The sequence below is a fragment of the Palaemon carinicauda genome, chromosome 9, assembly GCF_036898095.1.
Source record: "Palaemon carinicauda isolate YSFRI2023 chromosome 9, ASM3689809v2, whole genome shotgun sequence".
In the NCBI taxonomy this organism is placed as follows: Eukaryota; Metazoa; Arthropoda; class Malacostraca; order Decapoda; family Palaemonidae; genus Palaemon; species Palaemon carinicauda.
Window position 1 is genome coordinate 122,023,325 of NC_090733.1, and position 12,212 is coordinate 122,035,536.

Genomic DNA, 12,212 nt, shown 5'->3' on the forward strand with positions numbered 1-12,212 from the left:
TCCTATGGTAAATATTAACTTGTACTGTTTTTTTATAATGTATAAAATGCAAAAGTAAAAAGTGTTAAGTCTTTTAGTATGCTGTATCCCTTGAAGGAGATTCCTTTGTACTGGAATAGTGCATCAAAATTTTGTGGTCTTGGTTATGGTAACTAAAGACCTTCTGGATAAAAAATACCAAGTGTATTCCAGCCTTCCAGGTCAAAGAGAATACTGAACAAGATGGACTCGGCAGACAGAACCCAGCCACTGATTAAGACATTTTTGGAGGGCACAGAGGGGTATTCAAAATTAAGTTTCTTATAACAATACAGTGTATACAATATCTATTTCATAGCCACAAACCAATAAAGTTTTCTTAGACACAAACCACTATTTTATTTCAACATTAATTGAAAGAATGAAAGGTTGAGCAAATAAGAAGTTTTGCTCTAAAGTGTTCATTGTATCGGAGATAATTACTCAAATTGTCTGACTGTCAAGTTACAAACTTTAAGGCATTCGTTAAGCTCCTGTGTACATCTGATACAGTTTTTTTTAATTATCTTATTTTTGACATTAAATGAGTTTTTTTATGATTAATTTTAATGACGTTATGTATGTGCCTTTGATTTGAATATAATTTATGTATCATACTTCCTGTAAAAATATTTGCATAGTGTTGTTTACCAAATAAAGATTTTCTATAAATACTTTCCTTTCTCATTCATTGGTCAGTAAATAACAGTTGTGTGGTTTTTCAGAGAATGGCTCAATATAAAATTAGCAGGTTATGAAAATTCAAAAAAGGAGTGTCGTTGTCGGGGACTAGAAGAGCAACCGTTTTATGAAATGACCCAAGCTTCGAGGTCAGTTTTCACAATTGCTTCAAGATTCAGGGTTGCAAGATAAGGCTAGCCAATCTCAAACAGCCCTTACTAGTGCTAAACGTGCAATAAGGCATGGGGAGCTTCGACAACTGCATGAGTTGAAGAAAGCGCTTCATAAGGAAGGACCAAGAAAAACTAGTATGTTGAAAGTCTCACATACTGAACATATCTATCAACAGAGAAGCTCATCTCAATAACATTGATAACAATAGGAAAAATTTTTGATCAGTTACGCCAAAAGAAAAGAAGTATCAAAGCAAATCATTGGAAAACTGATAACGCTGTCAGTGGATTCCTAATGGCTGACAGATTAATTTGACGGCATTAGACGAGCTCACAATATTGCAGTTTTTGCAATTAAAATACTACAGATTATTTTCATCTTTTGTCTGGCAACAGTTGATTTTTGCCGAATTTCGAGTTTTTCTTTGTCTGCAACCTTTCCCACTTTTATGTGGGGTCGATGTTTCTGGCCAGCGTTCTCCTTCTACCGCTGTCCCACACTTCATCAATGGTTAATCCCTTTGATTGAGGTCATCTGTGATACAGTCTATCCACCTTCACTTTGGTCTCCCTCTCCTTCTCCTTCCCTGTACCTCCATTTCATCACTTTCCTCCTAGTATACTGTTCATTTCTTCTCATGACATGACCATACCACCTCAGTCTACTTTCTTGGATCTTATCTGATAGTTTTCTAACTCCTGTGGTACCCCTAATTACCTCATTCTGTGTCTTATCTCTTCTTGTCACCCCACACATCCATCTCAACATTCTCATCTCTGCCACATCCAGCTTCTTCTCTTCTGTCTTCTTTATTGCCCATGTCTCCGCTCCATAAATCATTGCTGGTCTCACAACTGTCCTGTGTACTTTACCCTTCAACTTAGCCCTTATTTTCCTATTGCATAGTGTTCCACACACTTTTTCCAATTCTTCCATCCTGCTTGTAGGCTGTGGTTTATTTCTACCCCCAGGTCACCATCCTCACCACTTAATCTTTGGGTCCATTCTCGTCTTTCTACCTCTTCTACAATTCCTTAGTATGCAATCAATTACCACTAACCTGTGTTGAGCTGCTATACTCTCCCCATTTATCACCTTGCAATTTCTAACCTACATCAGATGGTCTCTCTTACACAGCAGCAAATCTATCTGGCTCTCCCTGCTACCGCTACTTGAAGTAATCAGTCTGTTAATTTTTTTCTCAAAGAAGGTGTTGATCATTGCTAGGTCAACAGCCACTGCAAAATCAATCACTCTTTCTCCCCCATCATTTCTCTCACCCACACCCTAACCTCCATGCACTCTCTCTATCCCTTCCCTACTTATTCCCAAGTGGCCATTCAGATCTCCTCCTATAATTACCCTTTCCGTTGCAGGAATTATTCCAAGCTCCTGGTCCATCTCCTCCAAGGAGATGGACCAATGCAGAACAAACAAGTGTGAAATCTTTTAGTATGCTGTATCTCCTGAAGGAGATTCCCTTGTACTGGAAGAGTGGGTCAAATGTTTGTGGGTTTGGTTATGGTACCTATGGACCTTCTGCATCAAGGGCCATTGCAAGAAAGTCAATCTCAATTGCATTCCAGCCTTCCAGGTCAAAGAAAATAATCTACAAGATGGATTCAGTATACAGTGTTCCTTGATAAAGATTCACTTGTACTGTTTCTTTATCATGTGGACAAATACAGAAGTAACAAGTGTGGAGTCTTTAAGTACGTTGTGTCCCCTGAAGGAGATTCCAATGTTCTGGAATAGTGGAACAAAACTTTGTGGGTCTGGTTATGGTAAGCAAGGTCCTTCTGGATCAAGAGCCATTGAGAGAAACTGTTAATGGCAAGTGTATTCCAGCCTTCCAGGTCAAAGGGAATAATCTGCAAGTTGGACTCGACAGAGAGAAGAAATCTTACTTGTTCCAGTATGCCACGTTCTTTGATAGAGATTAACCTGTACTCTCTTTATCATGTGAAAAAATGCAGAAGAAACTGGTAAAAAACCTTGACACCTCACTAAAAGGAAAACATTGTGTAATACACTAATAGCAGCCTGAGCAACCCGTGTGGTTTGAAGAACTAGCAATTTGACTGTCTCCTCTTTTTCTTCTTTGTCTGTATCTTTTCCCACTTCTATGTGCGGTCCATGTTTCTGGACAGCATTCTCCATCTACCTCTGTCCCACACTTCATCACCGGTTAATCCCTTTGATCGAAGGTCATCCTTGATACAGTCCACCCACCTTCGCTTTGGTCTCCCTCTCCTTCTCCTTCCCTGTACCTCCATTTTCATCAGTCTCCTCACAATATGTTGTTTATCTCTTCTCATGACATGACCATACCACCTCAGTCTACTTTCTTGGATCTTATCTGATATTTCTCTAACTCTTGTGGTACCCTTATCTTATCTCTTCATGTCATCCCACACAGCCATCTCAACATTCTCATCTCTGCCACATCCAGCTTCTTCTCTTCTGTCTTCTTTATTGCCCTTGTCTCCGCTTCATACACCATTGCTGGTCTCACAACTGTCCTGTGTACTTTACCTTTCAACTTCACCCCTATTTTCCTGTCACATAGTACTCAATTTTTTTTGCTTTATACCTCACTTAGTTTGCTTAGTATCTACCTGGTTCTTTGGTCACACACAGATTAAAGGTAGATGATGAGTATTACCTTGAAAAAAATATCCATATCCTAAAATAATATACGAAAAAATATGAGTTGAAGTGAAAAGAGCGCTGATAGAACTTTATACAAGTTTTTTATATTCGGTTTTTTACCTACAAATTTTATCCAAACGTAGATGAAAATACTGTAATTGTAGAAAAAATCCTCTTGAAAGTCATGAAACTAAAATTAAAGCAAGGAAGGAAAATATTGGTGAAATATTTGTCTTTGTAACAAACTCAATATCATTGCAAATTTAGGTGACGTTTTGTCGATGCATCCCGCCCACCCACGATTACTCGTCATCAAAATATTCCAATACTCATCATGAGACGTTTTTATATTTTCCTTCGTAGCTCACCTATTTCCCCACTATTGGCACACGGGGACAACCTGCTGCAATGCATTTAAGGTAATATTTTAAAACTGCTCATTGGACAAAGTAACAGTTGATCCAGATCATCGGTTACAGAACGAAGACTCGCAATCTGAAAAGGCCCGAATCTAGGATCCATTATCCCTGAATTTTGAGTCATGGCAATAAACTCAGGGACGAAGCCGAGTGTCACCTCCCCCAATCCCCTTGAATGGGCAACGTCGTAGGATAGACCATGAAATTCAATACCTTGCTTTGCAGAAGCTAAAGCGAATAGGAAAACTGTCTTTAAAGTGAAGTGGCAATCTGTTGCCTGGCATAATGGTTTAAAGGGAGTGCCCTTCAGGGATGAAAGGACGAAAACTACGTTGCAAGGAGGTCTAACTTCTGACTGGAAGCAGGTAATCTCATAGCTTTGTATGATGAGAGATAACTCTACCGAAGAGGAAAGATCGACTCCCTTCAGTCTTAAGTCCATGCTTAAGGCTTAGCGGTAAACTTTCACTGCCCAGACCGAGAGGAGCTTTTCCTCCCGAAGGTATACAAGGAACTCCGCTATTACTGGAATAGCTGCAGTGAAAGAGAGATACCCCTTCCATGACACTAACTAAGGAAGACTATCCACTTTGCTTGGTAGACTGATGCATAGGATCTTTGCAGGTATCCAGACATCCTCCTCGTAACTCGCTGCAAAAAGCCTCTCTGAGAGAAGAGATGCTGGACAGTCTCCAGGCGTGAAGACGAAGTGATGCTACTGGTTTGTGAAAGTTGTTCACGTGTGGTTGTCTGAGTAAATCTGGTCGTGGAGGGAGGTCCCTCGGGAGCTCTATCAGGAGGGGCACAAGGTACGGGAACCATACTGTGTGATGCCATAGCAGAGCTATGAGCATCATGAATAGGATGTTGGATGCTTTCGTTTTGTTGAGCACCCTTCTCATTTGACAGAATGGCAAAGATGTACAAGTCGATGTTGTCCCACTGTTGTTGAAATGCATTTTGCCAAAGACCCTGAGGGTCCAGGAGTGGGCAGCAGTAAAGTGGGACCCTGAAGTTCAGGGATGTCACGAACAGGTCCACAGTTGGGAAAATCCCAAAAGTCAGGACTTTGCTGGCTATCAGATGATTCAAAGACCATTCGGAGCCCACTATCTGAGTCACTCTGCTCAGATTGTCTGCGAGCACATTCCTCTTGCCTAGAATGAAGTGAGCCAATAGGGACACCGAATGTTCTTCTGTCATTCTTAGAGTCTACTGTTAGATAGCATAGGGGCTGCTATAAGGTACTGCCTTGCTGGTTTATGTACGCCACTACTGTGGTGCTGTCGCTTATCAACACCACAGAGTGACCTGCCAGGATCTATTGAAGAGCTAGAAAGGCTGCTCTCATCTCTAAGAGATTTATGTGCTGGTACCTTTTGGAATCGGACCATAGCCCAGAGGCCATATGGGGCAGCATGTGGGCCCACCACCCTTCTTTCGATGCACCTTTATAGAACATCAATTCCGGGGGAGAGACGAAGTCTGTCCCTCTTCGGAGGTTCTCTTCTGTCACCCACCACTGAAGATCTGTCCTCTGCTCCTGTCTCATGGGAACAATAGTATCCGGGTAGCTGGTGTGTTGGCTCCACCTGGATTTCAGTTGCCACTAGAGAGATTGAATCTTGAGGCGACCATTGGGAACTAGATGGACCAGGGATGCTAGGTGACATAGGAGACACAACCACTACTGGGCTGGAATCTCTTCTTGTCTGAGGAAGGGGTTTGCCACTTTCTTCAGCCTGTGTACTCTGTTGTCTGATGGAGAGACTTTCTGAACCTTGGTGTCTATTATCAAACCTAGGTATACCAGTATTTGAGAGAGAAGCAGTGATGACTTCTCGTGATTGATTACGATCCTCAGATCCTGACAAAACTCGAGTCGTCTGTCTCATGGTTGAAGAAGGGTCACCATCAAGTTTGCTAGAATCAGCCAAACGTCGAGGTATCGAAGGAGATGAATGCAGATTCTGTGAGCCCAGAGCAAACACTCTCTTGAAGAACAGAGGAACTGTTCAAAGGCCAAAGCACCGCACTTTGAACTGGGATTACCTGTTTTCATGTATGATCCAGAGATACATTCTGTAAGACGGATGGATTGGGATCTGGAAGTATGTGCCTATGAGATCCAGCATGCAAATGAAATCCTGAGGCCTTACTGCTTGAATGACCGTGTCTACCATCTCCATCCTGAAGGGAGTTTGTATGATAAACTTGTTCAGAGTTGAGAGATCGATGACTGGTCTCCAGCCTTCTGTTACCTATACCTATCTTGTTACCTCAAAACCTCAAGTTTCCTTGTTACCATTGCTGTACGCAATCGCTAAATGTCTAGGTTCACGTTCAATAATTTTTATTTCATCTCTTCATGATTATTTATCATGTTTAATTATTATATTTCAGCAGCATACAATTCCTTAATTTTATTATTAAACAATTATTATACTGTTCATTTCTATGTTTTATTCAATTTCAAACAACTATGCTCACTCATTTAAATTAGTTAAGTATTTAAGGTGCTTAATAACAAAAAATATTTAATTGACCGAACACAATACATATGTAATTAACCATTACCAGTGATAAGTCAGTGACTGAATTATGGCTGCACTGCATGTCACAATATACACAAACTCAGCCTCCCAAACTCTCAACATAAATTCCACACACAAATGACAAATTCGTAGTTCATTTGTATTTTTCCCTAATACAAACCGGGAATTATCTATATGTGGATATATCTATTGGCAAGGCTGAAAGGTAGCCAATCAAACTTTTTGGTGCGAGCCTGGGTAGGGGGTGGCTAGTGGTACCAGCTACCTGTATATATGTAATATATGTAAAATTACATGTTTAAATACATGACCTAAGAGGTCAATATGGAAGTAGGAGCGAGTGTGAGAAATGCCATAGTCATGTCATAACCAGGATGCGAATGCCTAACCTCAGCAATGTAACATTTTTATGAAGAATAAACACAAATACGAACCGTGAGAAAGAGTTGTGTCGCACCGGATGCTGGTGTCTTCCTATAAAATTACTTTAGTTTACATTATGTGTTTAAAATGCTGAGATAACTGACTATACGATATCTGTGATATTGATATTTTAGCCAGTTCTCAATAAGTTGTCATACGGAATGGTCATCCAACCAAAACATCTATACTCCTGTGATGGAGATGTTAATAACTGTTTTTAAAGGAATAAACTATTTTAAAGTTAACTTACCTAGACTTACTTGAAGATGTAACATACCAAGTCTAATATACAACACATTGAAGATGACATTTGATGGGAACCCGAATGTGTGTTAATAGCAGTATCACACCAACAATTGGTGGCAGCGAATAAAACTCTAAGAACCAGAGAAAGATCTTCAAGAACCAGCGAATAAAACTCTAAGAACCAGAGAAAGATCTTTAAGAACCAGCAAATAAAACTCTAAGAACTAGAGAAAGATCTTCAAGAACCAGCGAATAAAACTCTAAGAACCAGAGAAAGATCTCCAAGAAATCAACAGTAATGAATCTACAATTTTGACGAAGTATCTACGTCCACCGAAGAAATGAAAACATTGAATACCAACAAATAAATGTTATACAAACTGAGGAACTGGATCTTCAATCAACATCCTAAGAAAACCAAGGACTGGCATTCAACGTTTACTAAACATTCGAGAATCATATCCAGGAAGCACTACATTCAACGGAAATCGGACCGAAAACATTCACCCAAACATCAATAAGAAGAAACAATCCAGTGAGAGAGAGAGGAAATGAAGACATCACCCTTCGCCCCTATAAACCGAAGCTAAGTACATTTCTTTATTCATTTCAGTTTTAGACAGTGAAGTGTAGTTATCACGAGTCAATCGTCCATTATTGCAGGGGTGAGTTGTTTGTTAATCTTCATTTTTCCTTTCATTAAAGGAAACTGTATTCAACTTCGAATTCTCCTCGAGAATTTTTTTTTCTCTCTCTGTGCTAATTCCGTTTTCTTTCTGAAGTTCTCGGGAAATATCTTTATATTTGTATCATTGTATTGGGGGATTGTGTTATGATCTTTGTTTGAATAGTATTTATGCGTTTACGCAGTGGACGTCTGTATTCATATAGAGATTTTGATAGGATTGCAAAGAATCGAAGAGATAAAATACAAGTTAAAAGTCAAAATGACACCTCCTGTCAGCCCGAGTAACCCCATCCCGGGTCCCATTGTTACCTTAGTTAATGCCCGATCAGCTACCCTTCCTTTTCAAGGTCGGGTCAACGGCTTCTTACCTCAGAATGTTGAGTCGTGGATTTCTTCCGTCGACGCCCATTTAAATGCTAAACAAATTATAGACCCATTTGTACAATTACAAGAAGCTAAAAGTTTTATAGACTTTTCGAAAGGAGATGCGAGTGCGTATTTGAGGGGAGTTTCGTTTCAAGAAGCAGTTACATGGGATGATTTCAAAGTTAGGCTACGTGCGGTCTATGGCGGTGAGGAAGCCTTGGATGTAGTTTTAACATTAATAAGGATGTGTGAAGACTTTGCAACTGTATCTAATTCACTTCTAGACAAGGGCCTCAGACATGTCTGTATTCATGGTTGGGGTTTGGCCATTTCACCACCAGTGTGAATTGGTGATGGTGGGAGACTTTTGTCTGAGTGTTCACAGCAAACCAACCTAGTATGGGTGTCCCTGGGTAGTACAGCTTTGCTGACCATGGCGATAAACTAACCCTTTCACGACATTAATATATCCCCACTCAGAAAGCGATATATATGTATGTATGTGTATATATATATATATATATATATATATATATGTGTGTGTGTGTGTGTGTGTGTGTGTGTGTATAATTATAATAGAGTCTATGTGTGTGCTGAGATGTAGATTTTTGTTAAATTACATGATTCCTCTATTGATCCAATCAGTAAATTAGGTAACTGGCAGGTAGCGAACATAAATAATACCCTTTGATAATTTACATAGATTTTCGCTTCTACACCATCAGGATGCCAATTTAATCTGTGATAATTGCATTTACTGAAAATTCTCTTTATATATTGTGCATTTGCAAGTTTCGCACTTGTCTCCTTCCTTGACTTGGTAAAATAAGGCAAGAAGTGTAACCTCCCAGCATATTATGTTGATTTTACTTTCTCAAAGAAGATTGTTAAGCCATACGTCCCGTTTTTTAAAGTCTACTCAACTATCTTCTCTGCCAGATGGAGTTAGGCTTTCTATCATGTGCATTCGATTTATATATATATATATATATATATATATATATATATGTGTGTGTGTGTGTGTGTGTGTGTGTATATGTATATAGTATACATATATATAGATAAATATATATATATATGTGTATATATATTTATATATATATGTGTGTGTGTGTGTGTGCTCTTATTTCTACTAATCGACCATTTATCAAAATCATTTATATCAGATAAAGATCAGTTTTGGGATCACAAAGTATAATAAGTGGACATCGCTGTCACATAAAACTATCCAAAGATATAGATAACTATGTTGAGAATGGCGGTAATATGTTCCATTTTGATATGGGAAATGGAAAGAAAACAATCCCGTTAGACAGGTTTAGAGGGAATAACTACAATTGCTATCGCCTGACGAGTGTATCCTACGGAAATGGCTGGTAGTACTTTCTGCTCTTCACCCCCCCCCCCCCCTCCTCCTCCCCTTCCCCTCCTTAATTCCATCTGTATCCCTCTTCATCCTATTTTCTTAATTCCTCATCCTCCCTTTGTTGCCTCTACCGTATCCCTCCATTGCCTCCTCCCCTCCTCTTCCACAACTATCTCCCTTTGCCCACCCTCCCCCTACTCATCTCCTAGTCCCATTATGCAATAGGATTATCCGGCACGTGTTAGAGCATCGCAATCTAATAAAAGGACCGTAAGAGGGAAACTTCTAAATTGAATCCTGTTAAGAGGGACCGAACTATGGACGTCCTATACCTGCGTATGTGCGCCTGCGCATTCCGCAGCTTTTACTGCATTGTCAAATATTTTTATAATCAATACTGCTCTTTACTTTATAAATATAAATTATAGTGTATGTCAAATTGGTGGCTTGTTCTGTTCAGTAAGTCTTGCATTATTAAATTTTTTGCTGTTTGTTATTGTTATAGTGTTCTGAAAGAAACAGTGGTTACTTCATAAGTAGCTCCCCTTTTATGTTTCAATTCCAACTTTTTTGTCTGTTTTTTTTTTTTTTTTTTTTTTTTTTTTAACCTTTGGATATATAGGTAATATTATATTGTATGTCAAAAGGACAGCTTGTTCGATTCAATAAGTTTTGAAAATTTTTTTGCTGAGGTTTATAGTGTTCTGAAAGAAGCAGTGGTTCCTTATTAAGTACCTCCCCTATTATGTTTAAATTCCAACTTCTCTATAGTAATGTATAAAGTCAAAAATTACCTTGTTAAGGTTATAAAGTTCATATTTAATTGTAGATATTAATTTGAAACGTTCTCTCCAGGTGCTTAATTTAGAATAATGTAAATATTAGTCTCATAAAAATAGAACTAAAACTTAGTCTCGAAATTGTTCTATTCATTCACTTGTTTCTCGTTAAGATTTGCCTTTTACATAACGAAATACATTATTAGTCTTTAACCTGTAAATCACTTGCGCAGTCTAAGGCAGATGCTCATATCAAAAAGACATCCTCTCAAAAGTTGGTAAGTTGATGGTCTTTTGGATATTTGTGGACTAATCTTGCAACTGCATTGGCCAATGATGCAGGAAATATGGTTTTATATCCATATTTTGTCATAAATTTATATTTTATATAATATATATATAAATTATGTATATATATATATATATATATATATATATATATATATATATATATATATATATATGAATAACAATGAATCTAAGCATATGTAAGAACAGCAATGAATTTGTGATTCTAGGTCGTCAAGGCTTTGAAGTGGGAGAGGAGGTGCCTGTAATTATCTTTTAAGGTTTTAAGTAATATTTTCGAAGTACTAAACTCCTAGCGGAAGGTCTCGAAATTTTCAATGTTATCCTCTAGTAGTTCGAACTAGTTCGAGATATCAAATTGCGTAGAAATGTAAGGAAGCCCCTGGGAGGCTTGCAAGTGATGCCAAAAAAAAAAAAAAAAAAAAAAAAAAAAAAACTAGTTAACTTGAGGGACAAGTTGTAAATATTGTACAAGTACTTCCGCTGTTTTCTTGTAAAGCTTTTAAGCGTATGGTGTGGAGTTTTGGGATAGGGGTAATAGCAATTGTGCTTGCGAAATATTATGATGTACATTTTGTGAGTAGATGTGGTGTATTTGAAAATTACTGCACTTGAAAAGTACTTGAAATATTTTTTTTTCAAGTACATGTCCAGTTAAAAGTACAAGCATTGAAGTACAAGTACTCTCTCAAACCTGATTTTATATATATATATATATATATATATATATATATATATATATATATTTACATATATATATGTATATATATACATATATATATATATGTATATATATGTATATATATATATATATATATATATATATATATTATATATATATATATATATATATATATATATATATATATATATATATATATATATATATATATATATATAGGCGCTGAAGAGGTGTGGTAATACAAAAACGGTATGTCAACATTTAGTTTTTCTGAGCCTCTAGCTTCTGTGACAAGAATATCCATCGACAATAGATAGTCTATATATACATATATATATATATATATATATATATATATATATATATATATATATATATATAGAGGTGTGGGATTGTGTATATGTGCATATAAGCTGTGAAATAATTCATCAAACATAGTTTCAAGTTTCCTTTTCCCGACAAACCTGAAATAATATTCATATCTTCAACGTAACTCGACATAATTAAATTCACTTTTCAATTTGATATAATCAGGTTTGTATTATCCCAGCAAAGAAAACTTTTAGTAATTCATCTTTCGTCTTCCACCCCCCCCCCCCCCACACCCCTTCCGAAAAAAAAATCTTCCAGCCTTTGACCCCTCGTCTCCGTAACCTCTCAGATTAATCCAATATCCCTAGGCCTACCTTTTCTTCCTGTTTCGTTTTTTTCTGTTTCGTTTTACGACATTCTTATCCTCACCATTTCTTTCAATCTATTCGCTTTGGATGTTTACTTTTATTTGTTTCTGTACATTCAAGATCAGTGGTTGAATTAAGCTTAAACTTTGAATTTAACTACCCCCATTATTTTTC